We start from the raw sequence: 20,997 nt of genomic DNA on the forward strand, positions 1-20,997 counted from the left end.
GTTTATACTCTTCTGATTTATGAGCAGATTGATCCATGCCCCAGCTCGTGGCCACTTCTATTGCATATTTAGACCCCTCTCTGTGGTGAGAATGTGTGTGCCAGCCCTATTTCTGATCTTTTCTGAGAGAAAACAGCACAAGCATTCATTTGGATCCTGTTAATCAGTTTCTCAAACTCACTTGTGATTACCTCCCTCTGTCTCAAATTTTTCTAACTTTTTTATTTTTTGGTTTTTGTATTCATTTTTGTTAATAGTGTTTACTGTATATAATGGATGCATTTATTGTAGACTCTTACACATGTGCATAAAACACTTGAATTCTTTAACCAGATTCCGTCTAACATTCCTCCATTTCCTTTAGATTTTGCAAAATATCTTTGAATTTACCTTTTCTTCGATTTAACAAACTTATACTCTTGTTTTCTTTCATAAAATAAACTATGAAGTATTTAAAGTTTCTGATTTATTTCACTTATATAGTGCAACAGTATTTCCAGCTATTCCTTTGACAGTCAATGACTATTAAGAATATAATATATAAAAAAGTCAAAAAATTGATCACCCTGAATGCAAGAAATCGGCAATTGAAATGAATAAAGAGTTTTCTGAGTCAAAAATGAAAAGGCCAACAGATAAATCCAGTATTTTCAGCAATTAGCAATCAGGGAAAGTAAATTCATATCTTCAAGATCTTTACTTGAATATTTATCCTACAATATATCCTTGTGTACATTTTGTATCTTTTTGCATTGAAAACAATATACTGCTTTGGAAATGCCACAGTTTTCCATTTTGTATCACAGGTGCCTCTTTATTCTCTTACCAACATTCCAGGCTATCATTTCACCTGAAAAATGTTCCACATTTCTTTTACTTTTTTTTATCCCACATTCCTTAAATAACATCAATATATGTTTGTGATATGTAAAAATTGTATGTCCCATCTTGGTCATTTTTACGTTCCCTCTGTCATTCCCTTTGCCTCAAAGTTCTTCACCTTTCCACAGAAGTCACTTTTCATTTCCTTAACAAGTTTCTTTGATTCTTTTAATTGTTTCCAATGTGTCTACTATGTTAAACAGATAGTGTGATATTTAACTTTCTTTGTTGCAATTAATTTACACTTATTTTCTCAATGCCCAATCACTTTATTTAGAACAAGTCAAACATACACCTATTCTGTAAGTACACCACATTTTCCATCTTCTTTTATCCTGCATGAGTACAAATAATTCACTTTCATATTTTATCTCTTGTGAACTGTGGTAATATAAATATACATTACTATAATTGATGACTTTAATATTGCACAATCAAACACATAAAGAAATTCACAATCACGTAAAAAGATATCAGTTGTTAACAAAATTAAATGATTATATTACCTATCTATTTGTTTAGTTTTAAAAATTTGCTGATGTGGGGCTGGGGATTTAGCTCAGCGACATAAGCACCTGCCTTGCAAGTGTGCGGTCGTGAGTTCGATCCCTGGTACTGATAAAAATGAAAAAGACAAAAAAAAACAATTTTGCTGATGTTTCTGAAGGTACTCTTGTGACATGTAAAATGTTTCCTGCAATTTCCTGTGTGACGTTATGCCTGAAAGAGTTTCATAAATTTCAGTGTCACCACATATCTCTTAAATGATCTATTTTGTTAAAAGCAAGAATATTTGCAAAGCCATTCTGAGTGTGGGAGGACTATCAAGATGAACAAGAAACCACTTCACCTTTCCGGTTACTTAGGACAAGCCATGCAGATCCTGAGAGAAGAACAAGCCAAATTTCCCAGTTCTGTGAGTCAACAGAAGCTGTGCTAGGTCTGAGAGGAATAACAAGAAGTAAATGAATCCAATTTTCCCTTCCCATGACCTGTCACAGGCATGCAAGTCCTGGGTACAGAACAAGCCAAATGCACCCTACCCATGACTGGCACAAACCATGCTGGGCCTAGGGGAAGTAACACGAAGAAAAATAAATCAATTCACCCTTCTTGTGAGCCAACTGGTTGAACCAACTAACAATATGACTGTGACTGTGGGTTAGGATACTTTGGAAGAGTTAATAGATTTGTTTCCTGTGGGGCACTGCCTAATGAGAAGGGAGTTGAATTGCATCAGAAGTGACAAGAGCAAGGGAAACTGCTTGAGAAAACAAAAATATATAATTTTCCAGAAGATTCACATTGAAGAATTTGGCAGAATGTTTTGCAAATACTACTAGCTGCTTATATCTTGGAAACAGACCCAAGCACAGCAATGCTTTTAATAACAGAAGCTAAACTCCCTTATGCCTTATCTTCATGTAGGGATTAAAGCATATATGATGAAATCAGGCCAGGGTGATATTTCCACTGTCCCCTCCCAGATCTATACTGAAGCTATTTCATTAACACATGCTCTTAAAACTTATTCATAGGCTCTAAGTCTATGCACCTTTGAAAAGTCTTCCCTATAAATACATGAGGCTTTGAAAGGACATGGGGATCCAAGCCAAAAGATAGATTACTTATAAGTATGTATGTAAGCAGAGTAAAGAATTCTCTATCATTTTCTGTTGGTCCTCCATTGAAGCAAATGACCAATGGAATTTTGATGAGACAGGCACATTCCTTTTTGTAGACAGATATCTGGTTGTGTTGGATCAAGTAACTATCAAGTTATTGAGGTGTCATGGCCAGTGCTGCTCTCTGGCAGAAACATAAAACTTCCTCAGTTGAAACTGGCTCCTAGATGCAGAAAAGTTTCCATTTGTCTACTATACTTTGTCTCTTTACTATTCAGTTGGAAATTACACATTTTATTCCAAACTGTTGGGAAACATGGTCATTAGACTGCACATCTTCTAAATATCAGGCCTATTGCTTTGAACAACTTTTTGCCTTTTCTGGATGAGGAAAACAGCTATCAAGGAGATGATTTGCATATGTGCCTGACATTTGCTGATTAAGAGTAAGGTAGAGATTTAGTCAGCCTTTTAACTTTCATGTGGAAGAAGACAAATAAATATGCCTTTATTCATGAGTAAATTGTGTTTATTAGGTGATGGATATAAATTTAACACGTGAACTTCAAAAACATAAATCTTAAAATGGATTTAAAATATGTAGTCACGTCTTAGTGGTATAAAACATTGTTTAAGTGATTAGGCAAATAACAGATATGTCTTAGAGACTTTTTCACCATAAAACACTGAGTAGGATTTTTCTCCAAGCCATTATTACCAATTGGTCACTAGAAGTGACCTCCTTTGTAGGCGTGATATTGTTCAAAAATTTGCAATTCATTTTTTGGTACTTGCCTGACTTTCAAAGAACTACAGAGAATTAATTTAGTAGTAAACTGTGCTTTCTTCTTTAAATATGTTGTTATGCCTGAGATCAATCATAACTTATCCTTACATAAACATTTATGTAAATACACAAATTTCTGGAGAAGAAAAATTACACACAATTTTGAGCAAAGATGGTTTTGTCAGATTTTATCTTCTGAGCTCATTTTGGATGGAGTCAACCTGCTGTAGAGTGGAATCTCCTTATGGAATAATTTTGGGATATAAAAATCAAATACAAATTAGTGCAAATACCTGATATTTTATTCTTTCTAAAGATGTTCAATTCAAGATCAATATGCCTTACTCCTTTGGAATATATTCTTAAACACTGCAAAATATTTTATCTTTCAATTGTGAAAATGTGACTTTTGAGGGCCAGTGCTTCATCCCAGTGGCAAAAGAGCTTGCCTGGAAAACACAAGATCATGAGTTGAATCCCTGACACCAAAAAAAAAGTGCCATTTGCTATTTCCTGAACCTTAACAGGAGCAACAGCCTTTCGAGAGGCAAAATGTAAAACACAGAGAATAATTAACCATGATGCCTGAGCATAACTAGGGTTATATTTTGGAAAATTTGACAAAAGTTCAGAGTTGCCTTATGTTCAACCTTTCTTCGCAAAATAAGTAATTATTATTTTTCCCAAACCATAATTTCGTCATATGAAACTCCCTAAATTCACAATTCTCTCTCTTTCTCACTGATGTAAAGCAGTTCAAACTTAATCTAGGAAAGTTTCAGATGACACTGATAAATACATTAATATCTATAGATTACTTCCTCAGATCTCTGAGCTACACTGGAAAGATTTAATATAACTTTTAAACATTGATTTACAAAGAGACAAGCAGAAATTTAAGCTGGTATTACATCAGGGATTAATGTCACATTGTTTACTTGAGAAGACTAGAAGACAGCTAGGAATATAAACAGTTCTCACTCGAGGCCAAGCAACACCTAACCATGAAATTGATTTGTCTAACAGGGGCATAGGTCATCAAAATACGAGACACTTTCATGTATTCATGCTTGAAGGTCTGAAAAGGTCAGGCACATAAAATCAAGCCCTTCAATTGTTTTAAGTTGTCAGTTTTTCAGCAATCATATTACATTAAATAAAAAATTAAAACTGCTCTTCATTCATAGATTTTTGTAGAGGCATTGGAAAACAATATACATGGAAATAGATCTAACAAATTAAAAGACCTCTTCTTGAAAACTATTGCTTTCTAAAAGATAGATGGAAAAAGATATCAAAAATGGGTTGATATCTGTTATTCTTGTGGCAGAAGAATGAATATTGTAAAAATGTTTATTCTTCCAAAGCAATTATAGAGATTTAATGCAATGCATAGAAAAATTATGGCAGCATATCTCACAAAATTATAGAAAATATTCTAAAATTTATTTGGAATCAGAAAAGACCTTGAATATCAGAAATATTTCTGAGAACAAAGCAAGGCAAGGGACATCACAATCTCTGACTTGAAATGGGACTGCAAAGCTAATGTGATTAAAAGAAAACACTTTGCTATTGGCAAAGCAGAAGAAAATCACCCAAGAATCAGTGGAACAATTTGGAATATGCAGAAATACTTTCAAGCACAATCAGTCAGCTTATCTTTGAAAATGGAGCCATAGACTTTCTCTAGAAGAATAAAAACCCCATAAATGGTTTTGGAAAATCTTGCTCCCACATACTGAAAATTAAAAACAAATCTATGTTTTCAAGCATGCACTAAATTATAGTTGAAGTAGATCAAATATATAAATAGTAAAATCAAAACCCTAAATGTACAGGCAGATAGAATAAGAAGCCTTGATGACCCTGGTATAGCTTGGCTTTATGAACAAAATCTCAGTTGCACAGAAAAAAATCACAAAGCATCCACAACTGTGACCTTTTCACTTAAAAGTTTTTTCACTATAAGAAAAGCAAATCATAAGATGAAGAGAAAACCCATAGTGTGGGAACTAACATTTTCAGCATTTTATCAGAGAAGGAACAAATATCTAGACTATATAAAGAAATAAAATAAAAATCAGACCTCCTAAATTTAAAGATCAGTGAATAATACAGGTATCTAAAATTAATTAGATATTTGTCAAAAGAAAAATTTGAAATACCAAATTTATATATGAAAACAATTGTTTAGCATCTCTGGTCATTGGAGAAACATGAATAAACAAATGCTAGGTTTCCATGTCAATCCAAAGAAATACATGTTAGCAATAAATCAACCAAAAACAAATTCTGGGGAGCTCTGTAAAAAAATCAAGCCTTCTACACTGTTGGTGCGAGGGTAGAGTGTTGCAATCAGTGTCAAAATCACTGTGGAGATTCCTCAGAAAATCAAAATTATGGGCTACAATTTTCCTACGGGGACAGGGCCTGTATTGCAAGGGCAAGGTTGTGAGTTCAAAGCCTGATATCAAAAAAGAAAAAGAAAATTAAAACTATTCTTCCCTTTTGACTCATTGAATATCCTAACTTGATATTTTATTGAAATAACAAATAGCATCAGACCACAGCAATATATCCACAAATACGTTTACAGTGCCTCAATGTGTAACACATAAATCTTAAAGGCAGCTTAAATTTCCACAAGTACATCAGAAGTAAAGGACATGTGGTAATTTTAGGCATTGGGGAACTATTCAGACATTAAGAAGAGTAAACTTAATATAATTTTTCATTACCTCAATACAATGTACTTAAGTGAAATAAATCAGAATCACATGTATAAGTATTGCATTGTCTGTCTTGTGTGAGAAACTGAAAATATATTGAAAGTTACTGTAAGTACATTGTCTGTCTGATTTGAGAAATTCAAAGAAATAGGGCCCAATTATTATAAAAGACATTGTGCAATAGGAAGAAAATTTTCAAATTTAAAGTGCAAAAGAAAAAAGAGTAATATAAGGACTGAAATACAAAAAATACAAATAAAGATGTTGTAAATAAGGAGGGGAAGTGTAATCGATGAGAGATTACTGGAAAAGGAAATAAAAAAGAATAAAGATAAATCATGTAAAGAACAAAGTCCCTATAATGAATCTGATCATTTTTATGTCTAGAATATAATAATCTTCACAGATTAAAAAATATTAAATTAATAAAAGCTTAACCCAAATATTACCATACTTGACAAATTTTCACACCAATATCAATACTATAAATTTAATTTCTGACTGTATTTATTAAATGTACTTCTAAAACAAAGCTTGAGAGTCATTGAAATGCACATTTTCTTGGATAATTTTCAGACTAGCAAACAATACTGTTCAACAAATACAACCTACTTTTCTCGATAGTTCCATCTGGGTGAGCTTTTTGACCCCTTGTCAAGGCCCAAAAATCACTGACCTCACACTGAAGCAGTTACAGAAGATGGACAATGTAGTGTTTTCACAATTTAATGAGAAGAAACATTTGATAGATGAGATATAATGGAATAAATAAAATATGTAAAAAGAGACAAGTAAAAATTTTTCTTTTGTAAATAAAAATTATATTTTCAAAACACGACCCCATTTTAATGTGTTTTTTTCTATTCATAGAACAGAATAAACAAGGAAAATTCGCATTTACATAGTCAATTGTTTATCCTTCCATTTCTTAGCAGCAAATGGACTTTTCATGTGTAGAGAGATCACTACTTACATATGGAATAGGTTTGCTTCATTGAATCCTTCATTATCATACTATACATGGGCAATTCTACTCACCTACCCAAGTGACGAAGACTGTAAGCGGTCAAATTTCAGATTCCCATTACCTAAAATACATAATGTTCCCCAGTTTCAAACTACAGTGCAGCTCACACTGTTGATGGTCCCCCATCAACTCTTCAATATGTAAAATAAAATTACTCTGATTAACACTTTCTGAACCTTCTATATTCATATTCTCAAAATTCTCCTTCTGTGAAAGGACTCAGTGAACCTCCATAACTTCCAGGTGTATGGCATGTGAAGTTCTTCTAAGACCAAGTTCAGCAACAAGACAATTGGAGATGAAACTGAACACCAGGGAAGAAGAGAGTGTAAATGAAGGACAATGGCAGAATCAAAATAATCACAGCATATTTTATGTAATATATATCAATGGAAAGTTAGAAAAAGATCACATTCATCTCAATACATGCACAAAAATTATTTCACAAAGAATACACCTTTATGATAATTTTCTAACAAAATTGGAAAAGATGGTTTTTAATGTTAATCTGATCATCCAGATGTGACACCAACAGCAAACATCAGTCTAAGTGGCCCAAAAGAGAAAACTCACTCGGAATTCTGAAATGAGCATGAGTTGAATGCACTCTTCTCAGATGATGAAGTATAAATGGCAAAGTAATATATGGAGAAAAGTTCAAAATTCATATCTTTTTAGAGATGCAAATTAACACAATTCAGATTCCATCTCACTACAGAAAATGGGAAATAATCAAGAAAACAAGCAATAAAAACTGCTAAGAGAATTTGGGAAATAAACTCTTCTTCACTGTTTATAGAAGTGTAAACAGATACACACCTCTGGAAATCAATGCAGACATTCCTAAAATATCTAGTATTACAGGGCTCATGTGTCACAACTGTTCTCCAACTTAATATCTTCCCAAAATAATTTAATACATTTTACCAGAGTGAAGTATGTGTACCCATATTTATAAGAAAATATTTTGTAATGTTAAAATCTTCAGAACACCTCAAAATGCCCATCAACAGGTGAAAATTATAAAGAAGGCATGATGTTTTATACACTGATGAAATACCCAGCCATTAATGATATACTTTACACATTAGTAGGTAAAATAATGCACTTTCACAATCTCCTTCAGTTACATAAAATTTTAAACTTGTGTAAATACTGCATGATCTCACTGGTGTGAAGATTTGAAAGTGCAAATAGAAAGCAAATGTAAAATAGATATAATGAAATAGTAAGCAGTTGTTCAAAAACAAAGGATAAGTTATGAAGGAGAGTATAAAAGGAAAGAAGGAGAAAAATGGAAAAACAAAAAAATCATTGAAAATGAGGAAAGGAGGGATTGTAGAGAGCCAAACAGAATTACAAAAGAAAGAATCAGTATATATAATGTACAGATACAGTTTACCTGTGATGAATGTGAATATTAGGAATATCTCAATTGTAAAATTAAATAATAATAATAACAATGTAACTCCCATAAAAAATCAATGTATATTATATGCAAGTTGCAGTACACCCAAATGTAATCCACTATTCTGTGCAATTTACATGAATTTTAAAATCATTTTCAGATTCTATGTATGTGGAAAGATTTATTAACTACCTTAATGTTTTCATTCAGCTATCTATCTAGCAAAGATTAAAAACTCTAGTTGCTTTTGGTTAAGAGAAACAGGCTAGTGAAAAAGAAATCTTTCTCCATCAGAATTAGATGAATAAACATACACACACACACACACACACTCTCTCTCTCTCTCTCTCTCTCTCTCTCTCTCTCACACACACACACACACACACACACACACACACACACACACACATATGTCCAGATTCACTACAGCCAGTTATTTCTTGCCAAAATTCCACTGTTTGAATTCAGCATTTTAAATAAGATATTTGAAGGATTAATATCAACAGGTTGCTCCCTAAGTTTCCATTGGATCTTCAGTTCTATGGATTTGATCTCCTCTCATCCTGGGTCAGGTCAAGACACAGGTTTTATTTCCACCCTGAAACAAGCTGACCTCAGGAAGACCTTCCTTGGTCCGGAGTTGATATTGCCATGCTCCATCATCCACTATGTCCTACACAATTGTGTTTTAATTCCATACTTATTTTTGCCTATGACTGAGATGCTGGTACAGAACATACTCAGTGTATCTCTAAGTTTTGTAGTATGTCCACTGAATCATGTTCTACCTCAGTCAGTATTCATGTTTGTTAAACCAGGTTAAAAGGACTCCATGGCACAGACTACGTTAGAGATGGAAGCAGCCTCCTTATTCTCTGGAAACAGTCATGTGTATTATGTATGTCCATGTGCAGATGTTCTGGAAACTTGAAATTTAATCCCTACTTTATAAATGCTTCTTTCTGTATTCAAATCATGAACTTCACACTTTGCTTCCAAAACATTCAGTGAACGCAGAGTAATCATGACTGTGAGTCAAAAGAAGAATGAAGATTGAGGAAAAAAATACCTTTCTATATAGAAACAGCTTATGAGCCTGTAGACTACACATGCACCAATGAAGTCACCATAAAGAGTGTCAAGACACGGAACTGCAGGAGAATTTGCTAAATGGGTGCCACTTTCCATGAAAATGATATTGCAGCTGGAACAGGACAGGGTACTGAGGTACCAACTGCCAGTCAAGCCTCATGGCATACATCTGAAGGAATCAGGCGGAAGCCAATACACAGGTCAGGTCACAGACTTCACATATTTACAAGGAGACTCCAACTTCATCAGATAACATCTAATCTATCTGTCTCCATCTCAGAGCATCTTATCCCACACTTGCATTTCTAGCCTCTAGGTTGTTTCCTTGTGTATTTGATTCCTGTTCTCTGAGGAAATCATCCAGCAACCAGGCTCCAATTCTAGGGTCTTTTGTCAACAGATGCCCATGGGTCCAAAACATGGTAGCAAAAATATAAAGGAAGACTCCATATAATTAATTGTCCTCATCTCCTTGTGCCTCTTTCCAGTCGACAATGCACACAGCCTTCCTGCATCTCCCAATAGCTGGTGATAAAAACCAAATATTTGAAACTGAAGGACAGAGAAAGTGATCCAAAACCTCCACTGATGAGCAAGTTGACAGGTGCCTTTCCTGGATTACATATGGGCTACTGCAGTGCTCCACAAAGGCATTAGTACACTTAAAATGAGGTTTCTCTTGTCTTTACAGAGCAGGTATTCACTAACTGTATTTTTTCCGAGTTTACTCCTACATGCAGTAAGTAAGATGGAAACTGTACACCAGTGAATTCAGATTATGTAGTCTGGAAATGACTCCTAAACTGGGGGGGGGGGACAGGCCAGAGTATGAGATGAGGCCAATCATTTTAATGCCTTATGAGAAAACAAGGCCTATTTTAACTTTTCAGGACAGATGTTGGAATCAAGGATATTTATGCAGATCTATCTCTTCAGCAATGTTTTTCATTTGCAGACATGTTTTCACTGTTTCCAAGTTACCAAGCCTGGGTTTAAATTGCAAAGTTGAAAACCACTTGCCTCAGGTTCCCAGATTGCTTAAATCAAATGAAATCACCAACTTTCCTATGTCTGAAACATTTTATTAAAAAATAATAAAACATTAAAATTAGAGAATATAAATATGAACTACATTGTAGTAATTCATCAGCAATATTATATATCAAGATCAAGTGTGCAGAAATGCCAAATGCCTCAATATATATTACAATATTGGACAGTAATGTATTTCAAACATGGAAACTTACACAAATAACATTTTATATATATTTACAATTTTAGAATATATTGAAAAATGTACACAAGTAAATAATTAAATAGTACTAAATACAGAAATTAGCATAATAACCACAGTATAATCAGAATCTTGTGAATGTTTTCTCTTTCTCTTCATATCTCATACTGCCTTGAACTTAACCTTCTTGTCAGGTTGTGACATCACATGATGGCTCTCAAATGGAGCAACATGAGATAAATAATGACTCCATGTGACATCGGATTTATTTATGCTACTGAGAATGAAACATGACTTAAACTTTCTCAAAATTTATTTCTGAGTTTTATTTTAATATCATAAGATGCTGCTGAAATGCCACTGTGGAACATGTGCCTAAATGGATACTATGAGAGTTTAGTAGTGCCATGCCCCAAAGACTGTACAGAGAGAAGCAAAAGTGGTGTATTATTATCCTGCATGAAATTTATTGCTAGAAATATAATGCTACAACCTGGGCATGATGGTGTATGCTTGTAGTCTCAGGACTTGTAAAGCTAACACAAGAGGATTTCTGGAAGTTCAAGATCAGCCTGGACTACAAATGGAGCCCAAGCTTAGCCTGAACTACAAAGGGAGTTCATGACCAGCCTGGCCTACAAAGTGAGCCCAAAATCAGCCTGAACTTCATAGCAAGATCGTTTCAGACAAAACAAAACTAATGGTGCAACTCTCATGCATTGAATTCATGCACTTGTAGTTGTTACCTTATTTATTGCACACTGGTGATTCTTTCTTTCTGGTGTCATGATTTAAACATCACTTCCATCACTCACTAGTACTATTCTGGCAATCATATTCCATGCATTTTACTTTGAACCCTAGGAACTTATGTGAAATAATGATTTACTTGCATAATCAGGATTGTACTATTTGTAAATTACTGCCTTAATCTTAGAAGGACGGTGCTTACATTTGTAGAAAATTACATGATGTGTAATAGGCAGTAGGAGCATACTTCTTTCAAAATAGAGATGATCAAGAAAGAGGAAACACATAAATTGGGCATGTTAAGGCAACAATAATGAACTCACACCTAGTATACACACTGATGCCTTCCAAAGATGAACACTTACATTGTGTACTACAAACAGGCACTAATGCAATTATACATATTTTAAATTTTATTTTGCTTTTGTGATTATCATAAGCATACATACATAGTTGCATGCCATGAGCTGTTGTGAAGGACACTGCTAATGTGTTTGTGAAGATCCTTCTACAAGAATTAATTGATACACATCCAACTGGAAAAGAGTGTGAAAAAACAGGTGTCATCTATGCAGATGTTGGTGTATCAAAAATATGGGGGAAATCCTTCAGAATCCTTGAATTAGCTTTAAAAACTATATTTTTAATAGTAAGCCTACAAATAGTTCAGCTAGTTATATGTGATACTGAAGTATGAAATGAATGTGCTTTGGGATATTTCCATCTTCAAGTGTGATCGCTGGAAATTCTATGAAAATATATTCACATCAATTTTTTTGGTATTTCTACAGGTCTTGACTACAAGAGTAATTTGCAAAGTATTTTCAAAATAGTCACTTACATATGTCCAATTTGTTTTCATAGTGCTGGCTTTCATGTATTTGACCATATGCAGGAATACTGAGTGCTTTCTCAGACAGCATACAGAGGCATAATTTTGGAGATTAGCATCTCTGCAATGGAAAATTTTACTCAACACATTTTTTCACAGCTATAACCCAGTGTGTGAGAAATTTAGCATTTATATAATGAAAAATTTGCAAGAAATCCTTCTCACATTAACTACTTACATGAAATGTTTCCCTGTTTGCATTATGATGGCATTACTTTGCACTGAATGCTTTTTTCCATTGTTGGAATGCATAGGGTTACTTCCTTACATGAACTCTTTCATGTCATTATAATCACTGGTGGTGGACAAATTTGCTGCATTGCTTACATGCATACAGATTCTCCTCATTGTGGGTTCTTTCATGTGTTCATCAGGTACAAAACTAACTGAATGTTTTCCCACGTTGCTTACCTACATAGGGTTTCTTCCCATTGTGAAATCTTTGATGCGTTTACAAGCTATGGGCTTGGCTGATAGATTTCCCACACAGCTTATATACTTAAGCTTTTTCTCTGTGTGGGATTCTAGGTCTAGAAAATGTGGATTATCAGCAGAGCTTTTAAATTATGACTTATATAAGTTTTCTGCCAAGTGTGAATTATTTTATGGACAAGATTACAGTATTGATTGAATGATTTTCCACATTATGCACCTCTACAGGCTTTCTCCCTACTGAGAGTTCTATCATATTTTTTATAACCTGTTTGTGTACTGAACATGTTTCTAAATGTCTTGCATGATAAGATTTCTCCCTAATTTAATTTCTTTCTTGTTTCTGACAGTGAATGTGTCTGACTTTGCATTTGTGATGGTATATCTAAACATTAGGATGGCTACATGGATACAGTCCATGAACACAAGCACAATTTTGAATATGAATGTATAGACACTTCTTGGTAAACTGATATAAGAGTTACAGATTCTGATGGGAAAAATTGTCATGAGGTAATTAGGTATCGTCCATCAAAACAAGACATTGGTGGGGCAAAACATTGAAAAATGATATAGCATACTTAAATTTTCTTTAAAAAGTGCAACATTTTAATTAAGACTACAGGCAAATAAAATATTTATGTATAATTTATTTAAAAAAGACAAATATTTTAGGATAATTCTGTTCAGGTTGTCTTCAAAAATGTATGAACATATATTGACAGAAATTATTTTATAATATTTTGGCATTTCTCCTCTACATGAGTATTTTGCAATTATTTTCAAAATAGTCCCTTACATATGTATGATTTTACTTAACTAGGATTACTTTCACACTTTTGACAATAGCCATGTATACTGAATGCTTTCCCACATTGCATACATAATCTCGGGACACAGTATGACATCACTCAGAAGGTTAGCAGCTGTCAGCTGAACTTTACCAAATCTTCCTTACATGCAGTTACTCCCCAATGTGAGAGGAATCTTATGTTTGCAAAAGGGAAACACTGCAGCAAATCTTTGCCACACTGCCTACATACATAGATATCTTCCTTGTGTGCAAAATTTCCCTATGGCATTTTTGGGTGCTACATATGATTTACCATTGTTCAAATGCATAGCATTACTACACAGAGGGAGTTCTTAATTATATTGGCAATCTCAATGGTATGGAGAGTCTTCCTATATTCCTTATGTTCATAGGATTTTTTCCCATTGTGGGATATTTGATGTTATAAAGTGAGAATGTATCAACAAATCCATTTACTCATTTCTCATATAGATAGGGATTTTTATAGAGTGAATTATTTTCTATACAAAAAAGCTACCATTATAGCTAAAATACATCACAAATTGCTTACATCAATGGAAAGGGTTTATTTTCAGGACTTCTGCATGCTGAATATTTTGGCATATTGGTTGTACCATAGATGTTCTATGCAGTGTGAGTTCTTTCAAGAATAATAAGGTGCCTGCTTTGACAGAAAGATTTCCCACATTGCTTACATACAAAGGTTTCTCCCCAGTGTGAATTCTATCATGTGCCTTACAAGCAGAGGCTGTCCTGAATGCTTTCCCACATTTGTTGCATGCAAAGGGTTTCTCCCCAGTGTGAGCTCTCATGATTAATAGCGCCACTATTTTGACTGAAAGATTTCCCACATTGCTTACATACAAAGGGTTTCTCCCCAGAGTGGATTCTGTCATGTACTTTACAAGCAGAGGCCCTACTGAATGCTTTCCCACATTTGTTGCATACATTAGGTTTATCCCCTGTGTGAATTCTTTCATGTGTAATAAGGTTAGACTTTTGACTGAAGTATTTCCCACATTACTTACATACAGAGGGTTTCTCCCCAGTGTGAATTCTATCATGTTCTTTACAAGCAGAGGCTGTACTGAATGCTTTCCCACATTTGTTGCATACATAGGGTTTATCCCCTGTGTGAATTCTTTCATGTATAATAAGGTCAGTATTTTGACTGAAAGAATTCCCACATTGCTTACATACAAAGGGTTTCTCCCCAGTGTGAATTCTATCATGTGCTTTACAAGCAGAGGCTGTCCTGAATTCTTTCCCACATTTGTTACATGCAAAGGGTTTCTCACCAGTAAGAATTCTTTCATGTTTAATAAGGTCACTATGTTGACTGAAAGATTTCCCACATTTGTTGCATGCAAATGGTTTCTCCCCAGTATGAATTCTTTCATGTTTAATAAGGTCACTATTTTGACTCAAAGATTTCCAACATTGCTTACATAAAAAGGGTTTCTCCCCAGTGTGAATTCTATCATGTACTTTACAAGCAGAGGCTGTACTGAATGCTTTCCCACATTTGTTGAATGCAAAGCGATTCTCCCCAGTGTGAATGTTTTTATTACTTTGACAGCCACTGAGTTTACTGAATGCTGTCCCACATTGCTTGCATTCATATGGTTGCTCTACAGTGTGAAGTTTATGTTTTTTAAAGAAATTACTGTGAGATAATGCTTTTGCACATTTTTCATTTATATGATATTTCTCTCTACCATATTTTCTAACAGGTTTTTCAATATCGGATGAAGAAATAGAATTATTCTCATAGTGTTTTTGTACATACAAGTTTCCCAAATTGTGTTTTGTCTTGGGGGTTTGAACACTGTTAGGTGTTGGGTGGGCTTTCACACTTTTGTTACCTACAAAACTTTTCTGCCCAGAGTGACTTTTTTCACTAAGATCAGATCTCTCCTCATCATATTGCCCATATTCACTGGGTCTCTCTACAGTCTTCCTCATTTCATGCTTCTCAAAGGACTGGAAGTCACTGCAGGTCTCTACATTTTCATTACATTTATATTGCTGCTCTTCAGTTCTCAAATAATTGTCTTCATCACATCTGTGAAGAAATACAAAAAAAGATATCAATCACAATGGAAAAGGCTCCATATTAGCAATAATTTTTATGATGACAAATACAGTTTGATTCCTGCTAAGTAATTCTGATGATTAACTGACTCACTGCCCTGCAGGACTTCTTGCAAAATAGTATTCATTCTAAAAAATTTACTGTTTTTTTTTGTTTTTTTTTTTTTTTTTTTTTTTTTTGCCAGGGATTGAACTCACAACTGCATGCTTGCAAGGCAGGCACTTATGCCCCTGAGATAAATGTCCTGCTCCATTTAGGCAATTTTAAATTGTTATGTGATTCTAATACTTAATATCATTTTAGGAGACTGGTGCAAATGAATAGCAAACATTAATTGGTTTTTTAGTTCTTCGTGTCTTAATCTCCCCTTTGTCTATTTAGCCTGATCATCTTTCTCATCTACAGAACATAAGGATTTCTGTTCATATATTATCTCTCTTTACTTTCACTTCTCAAATAAGTTTTTAATTTCTCATTTAATTTCTCATTTCCCTGAGTTGTAGCTAGGGATTTAGCTCAGCAGCATAAACACCAGCTTGGCAAGAATGAGACTGTGAATTCATTCCTCTGTACCAAAAAAAAAAAAAAAAAAAAAAAAGACAGAGAGAAAACCCGTGATGTTTCCATTTCTATGTCTGAATTACTTCACTTAAGGTCCAATACTTCTTGTTTCTTGGGAAATGATATCATGGTTCCCTGTATAGCTTTTTTTTTTTCAACGTGGAGTTAAACACAGGTCATAGAATGAGCTACATTTGCTGATCTATTATTTGTTTTGTTGAGAGAGATTTTTATTTACCATCAACTTGCCCAAGCTGAACTTCAAGTTATCATCCTGCTGATTCAGCTTCCCCAGCTGCTTGGATTGCAGGAATGCACCAACGTGGTGAGCTGACTTCATATTTTCCTTACCTTGGCATCCAGTGATGGGCATCTGGGCTCTTCTCAATGCTTAGCTACTGTGAGTTGATTCTTGTATTAGATATTGTAAATGCCCTTTCATGTGCTTTAACAAACAGCACACTCATGGATCACTAACATTTGATGATTTTAATGTATTTGACAATATACTGACAGAATTACACATAATGACACAGTACAACCCACTCAACAGTCAGGCGGTAGAGACAGGATGATTGCTCTGAGTTTCAGGCCATTATGGGCATCACAGTAAGTTCAATGTCAACCTGAACTACAGTATAAAATCATGGCTCAAAAGATTTTAAAAAGTATATAATTGTGGATGTACATGTGAAACAATATGAAACATGTTTTAATTTTCAGACCACTGAATATTTATTACCATGTTTGTATTTTATGTAACCATCAACAATGTATGAGGAATAGCAAAGTAACTGGTCACTAAATACAGAAGGAAGAGTCCAGGCCAGTGGAGTAGTACATGCTTGTACTCTCAGCCCTTGAATTCATGATGCAAGAGGTTTACCAGAAATTTCATGCTTGCCATGCATACAGTGCCCAGCTTGGGCTATGTAACAAGGACAGTTCAGACTACAAAGTGAGGCCATTCATCAAACTCCCATACCAAATGAAAATTAAAATTAATTCACAGTTATTGACAAATCACAGCTTTGCACCCAGGATATATCTCAATGGTACAAGCACCTGTCTGATATTTGCAAGGGCCTGAGTACAATTTCCAGTACCAAAAAGAGAATAAAAGTGCACCTTTGATTAGTTCCAACAACTGTAGATGTAAATTAGAGAAAAAAGCCTACAAACATTGAATATTTGTGTGCAAGGAAACATTTTGCATAATAAACAGGAAAACATTTGACATTCAACATTCATATCAGTGGACAAATGGATCTCAGGAAAGGAAAACCTTCAATTCTTCCACATGGAAGTAGAATATTATGTCACAATTCAGGTGGCATTGTGCTTCTAAACAAGAAAGCACAATATATTTCATTTACATTCCGAAAGGAACAGGTATGTCCCTAGAAATCTGGCCTGCACACTATTCTTGCCTATGTACACTGGTGAACTATTGAAATGGGAAAGAGAAACATGAATTACTATGCAATTTATATTGAAAAACACTCAGTTAGTGAAAAACTCTTCTGAAGAAAATCAAGAAGCCATGAAAATTTGAAGTTGAAATCTGTGAAAACTGTAATTAAACAAGAAAACATTTATTGAGAACACAAAACAAAGATTTTACATAGAGTTAAGATCAATGAGCACAAATCTAAAAATAAACAAAATTTACGTGACTCAAAATTTACATACAATCAGCAGTTATTTAGAAACAAATATCATTCCTTAATACATGTACCATATAAAGAGCAATCAACTACATAAACAGAAATAGAATTGGAAGAGAAAAAATCAATCATTTACAAGTATATATTTAAGAGTTCAAAACATCTTCATCAGTGACTGACAGCTCAAGAAGGCAGAGCAATCTTTAAGGTCACACATAAATTCAACAAGATAACAATTCAAAGCAATATTGAATTCAGCAAGATAACAATTCAAAGCAATAATGAATAGTAAAGAAAATCTAAATGACATTTGTGAAAATAACCAAACAATATTGAAGTGTGGAAGAAAAAATAATTAGATTTATTCTTAAATTCCACAAACTCCTTTTCTGTGGAGTTTATGAAAATCTACACACTAGTGAATTCTTTCTAACGTCTACAAAATATTTTGTTCTATGATTCCTTAAAATAAACGTGATTCTTTCCAAGTGAAATTACAGACTCAGAAACTTTGACCAAGAGAATAAATGAGAATTTGCTTTGGCCTTGATGCACATATCAGCCCTTGTGAATGACAGTGAGACATGATTGAATTGATAAATACCACAAAAATTTCACAATATGACCGGAGCCGCGGGAGACAGGAGACCAAACTCGAGCAGGATCAGCTCTCAAACTTTATTACGTACAGCGAACCAGACCTGACAAGGTCCGCCACCCTCGGTGTTGATTCCTCTTCCGCCGTTGGGGGCAGGAACAACCTCTTATAAGGGGAAGCAGTATCCAATCACAGAGAAGCGCGCCTAACAAGCTGATAGGCTAGCGTCACGGGTAACTGGGCAGATATGACAATTTGGCGGGCTTGTTCAGGCCGGGAAGAACCCGGAAGCAGGAAATGGGCGCCATTCATAGGCGGCTTCCCACATCTCCCCCTTTTTTAGGATGGTCTGTGGGTCCCTCCAAGGTGTCTATGACCTTGTTGCTGTTAGACACCTAGGAGTGGGCCTACCTTGTAGGCCGAGGCATGAGAGAATGTAGAGGTCTATACCCTGCTGTGCATCACCTTGTTTTGTGCATATCCTTGCGCCAGGACCATGCTCAAGGTGAGTGGTTCATTTTTTCGCAGGGCCAGGCATATGCGAACCGAACCTGGATGCATATAGACATTCATTCATGCCTTCCCCCCAACCTTTGAGGCGGATGGCACTGCAGTACCCTTGGTCTCGCATCTCAATGCCAATAATTTGACTCCAGAAGGGACCCCTGGCCTTATAGGCCATGTATATCTGAGTGGAGCCTGTCTTAGGTTGACCGGGAGGGCTTTTCCCGTCTTACCCGTCATTGGCTTGCCCACTCAGCTCTTATAGCTGATGTTCTGCAATGTGAAGGAGATATGCGGCGGCCTGCTGGCCTGATGGGCTACCTGCTGCCATTTGCATGGCTGCCATAGCTGTGATCTTAACCTGCTGCTGAGTTTGTATGAGGCGATCTAACAAGCATTTAATAACCACAAGCCCCACTAGGAAGGCCACGGCAATCAGGATCCAAGTAGTCAGGTTGGGTCAGGAGAACCAGGAGGTGACGCGTTCCCACAAACTGGCTATAACACTGCCTAAAGTTGATAAATCGAACCTGACTGGACCTAGTTGGATACCGTCCATATTGTCAAGTTCCTGACCTACTATGAGGGACAAATTGTGAAACTTAGGTAGGTAGGTGTCTTGCAGCCAAGCTGTCATATTTTTAACAATGTTGGTCAAATTTGTGCGAACAGGGGTGATTAATAGGAACCCACAGAATAGAAAAAGCTCCAAACCAGACATTTTAGTTTGCAGATGGTCTCGGGTGCTGAGCGTCGGTCCCAGAAGGGTCGAGTTGACTTGTGTCCGTGGGCTTATCCTCCTGTGCTTTATCAGGAACTGGTGGGGAGTTTACTGCTCGCGTCAATCTTTCCGGGACCCACAGCGGTTCGCAGCCTGGTTCCTGTGGGAAGACACAAAGCGCACCTCGGGTCCAGCTAATCACTGGATCCGGGCCCATCCATTGTCCTGTAAGGACATCTTTCCATCTCACCAGCCCTTTGTCGGCCGGGGACGGGTTATTGTGCTCCATGGCAGGGGAATGATTATTGTGATTAAGATTTAAAAAATTTATGGTAAAGAGTGCCAATGATATTCTTCCTTTGGGCGTTAGGCCATGGCCTATTCCCTCCTTTTGTTTTTGTAAGACATCCTTGAGTGTCCGATGGGATCGCTCAATGATGCCTTGTCCTTGGGGGTTGTAAGGAATGCCATGTTTAAGAGTGACTTCCATTTGTTGACAAAATGTCATAAAAATTTTGCTGGTATAGGCAGGACCAATGTCTGTTTTTAGTATATTGGGCTTTCCCCAAGCAGCCCAGGCTGCCAGGCAATGATTAATAGCGTGGGTGGCCCTTTCTCCGGGTTCTGCCGAGGCAAACATAACCTGGGAGGCGGTATCTACCGAAACATGAACATATTTAAGTTTTCCGAATTCTGGGATGTGTGTAACATCCATTTGCCAAATATGATTTGGGCGAAGTCCTCTTGGGTTAATGCCAATAGATTGTTGGGGTGAAGAGATCACACAAGCTGGGCAATACCGTACAATCTCTCGTGCTTGTGCTCTCGTGATGTTGAAGCGCGCCATGAGGGTGCGGGCATTAACATGGAACTGAGAGTGGAATTTTTGGGCTGCTTCCAGAGGGTTGGGAAAGGTGAAGACCCATATCGGGCGCGTGGCCGAGTCTGCCAAGGCATTGCCCTCCGCCAAGGGCCCAGGTAAATTAGTATGGGCTCTGATATGTGAGATGAACACTTTTGAGGTTCTATTCCATAGCTGATGTTGAATACCTAGGAATATGGAGGCTACCGTTGAAGAGGGTTTAATGGGACCCGCCATCTCCAGAACTTGGAGAGCATTTACCACATACTTGGAGTCCGACAGGAGGTTAACATCGCCTGGAAAGCAACGTAAGA

General features: G+C 35.8%; 1 long non-coding RNA gene across 3 annotated transcripts in view; it reads left to right on the plus strand.

Moving 5' to 3' along the window:
* LOC106027413 (uncharacterized) overlaps window positions 1–20,997 on the plus strand; it is a 127,774-nt gene that overhangs the window by 74,597 nt on the left and 32,180 nt on the right. Inside the window, exon 3 of one of the 3 annotated variants that reach the window (XR_010047710.1) lies at window positions 1–18,833. The exons of the other annotated variants lie outside the window; for them this stretch is intronic. This is a non-coding gene — a long non-coding RNA (uncharacterized LOC106027413). Of the gene's footprint in view, window positions 18,834–20,997 lie in introns of those variants that run through there. 3 annotated transcript variants of the gene reach the window in all.

Source organism: Cavia porcellus, unplaced genomic scaffold, assembly GCF_034190915.1.
Source record: "Cavia porcellus strain 051 isolate PalLab524CR breed Dunkin Hartley unplaced genomic scaffold, mCavPor4.1 scaffold_5, whole genome shotgun sequence".
Classification (NCBI taxonomy): Eukaryota; Metazoa; Chordata; class Mammalia; order Rodentia; family Caviidae; genus Cavia; species Cavia porcellus.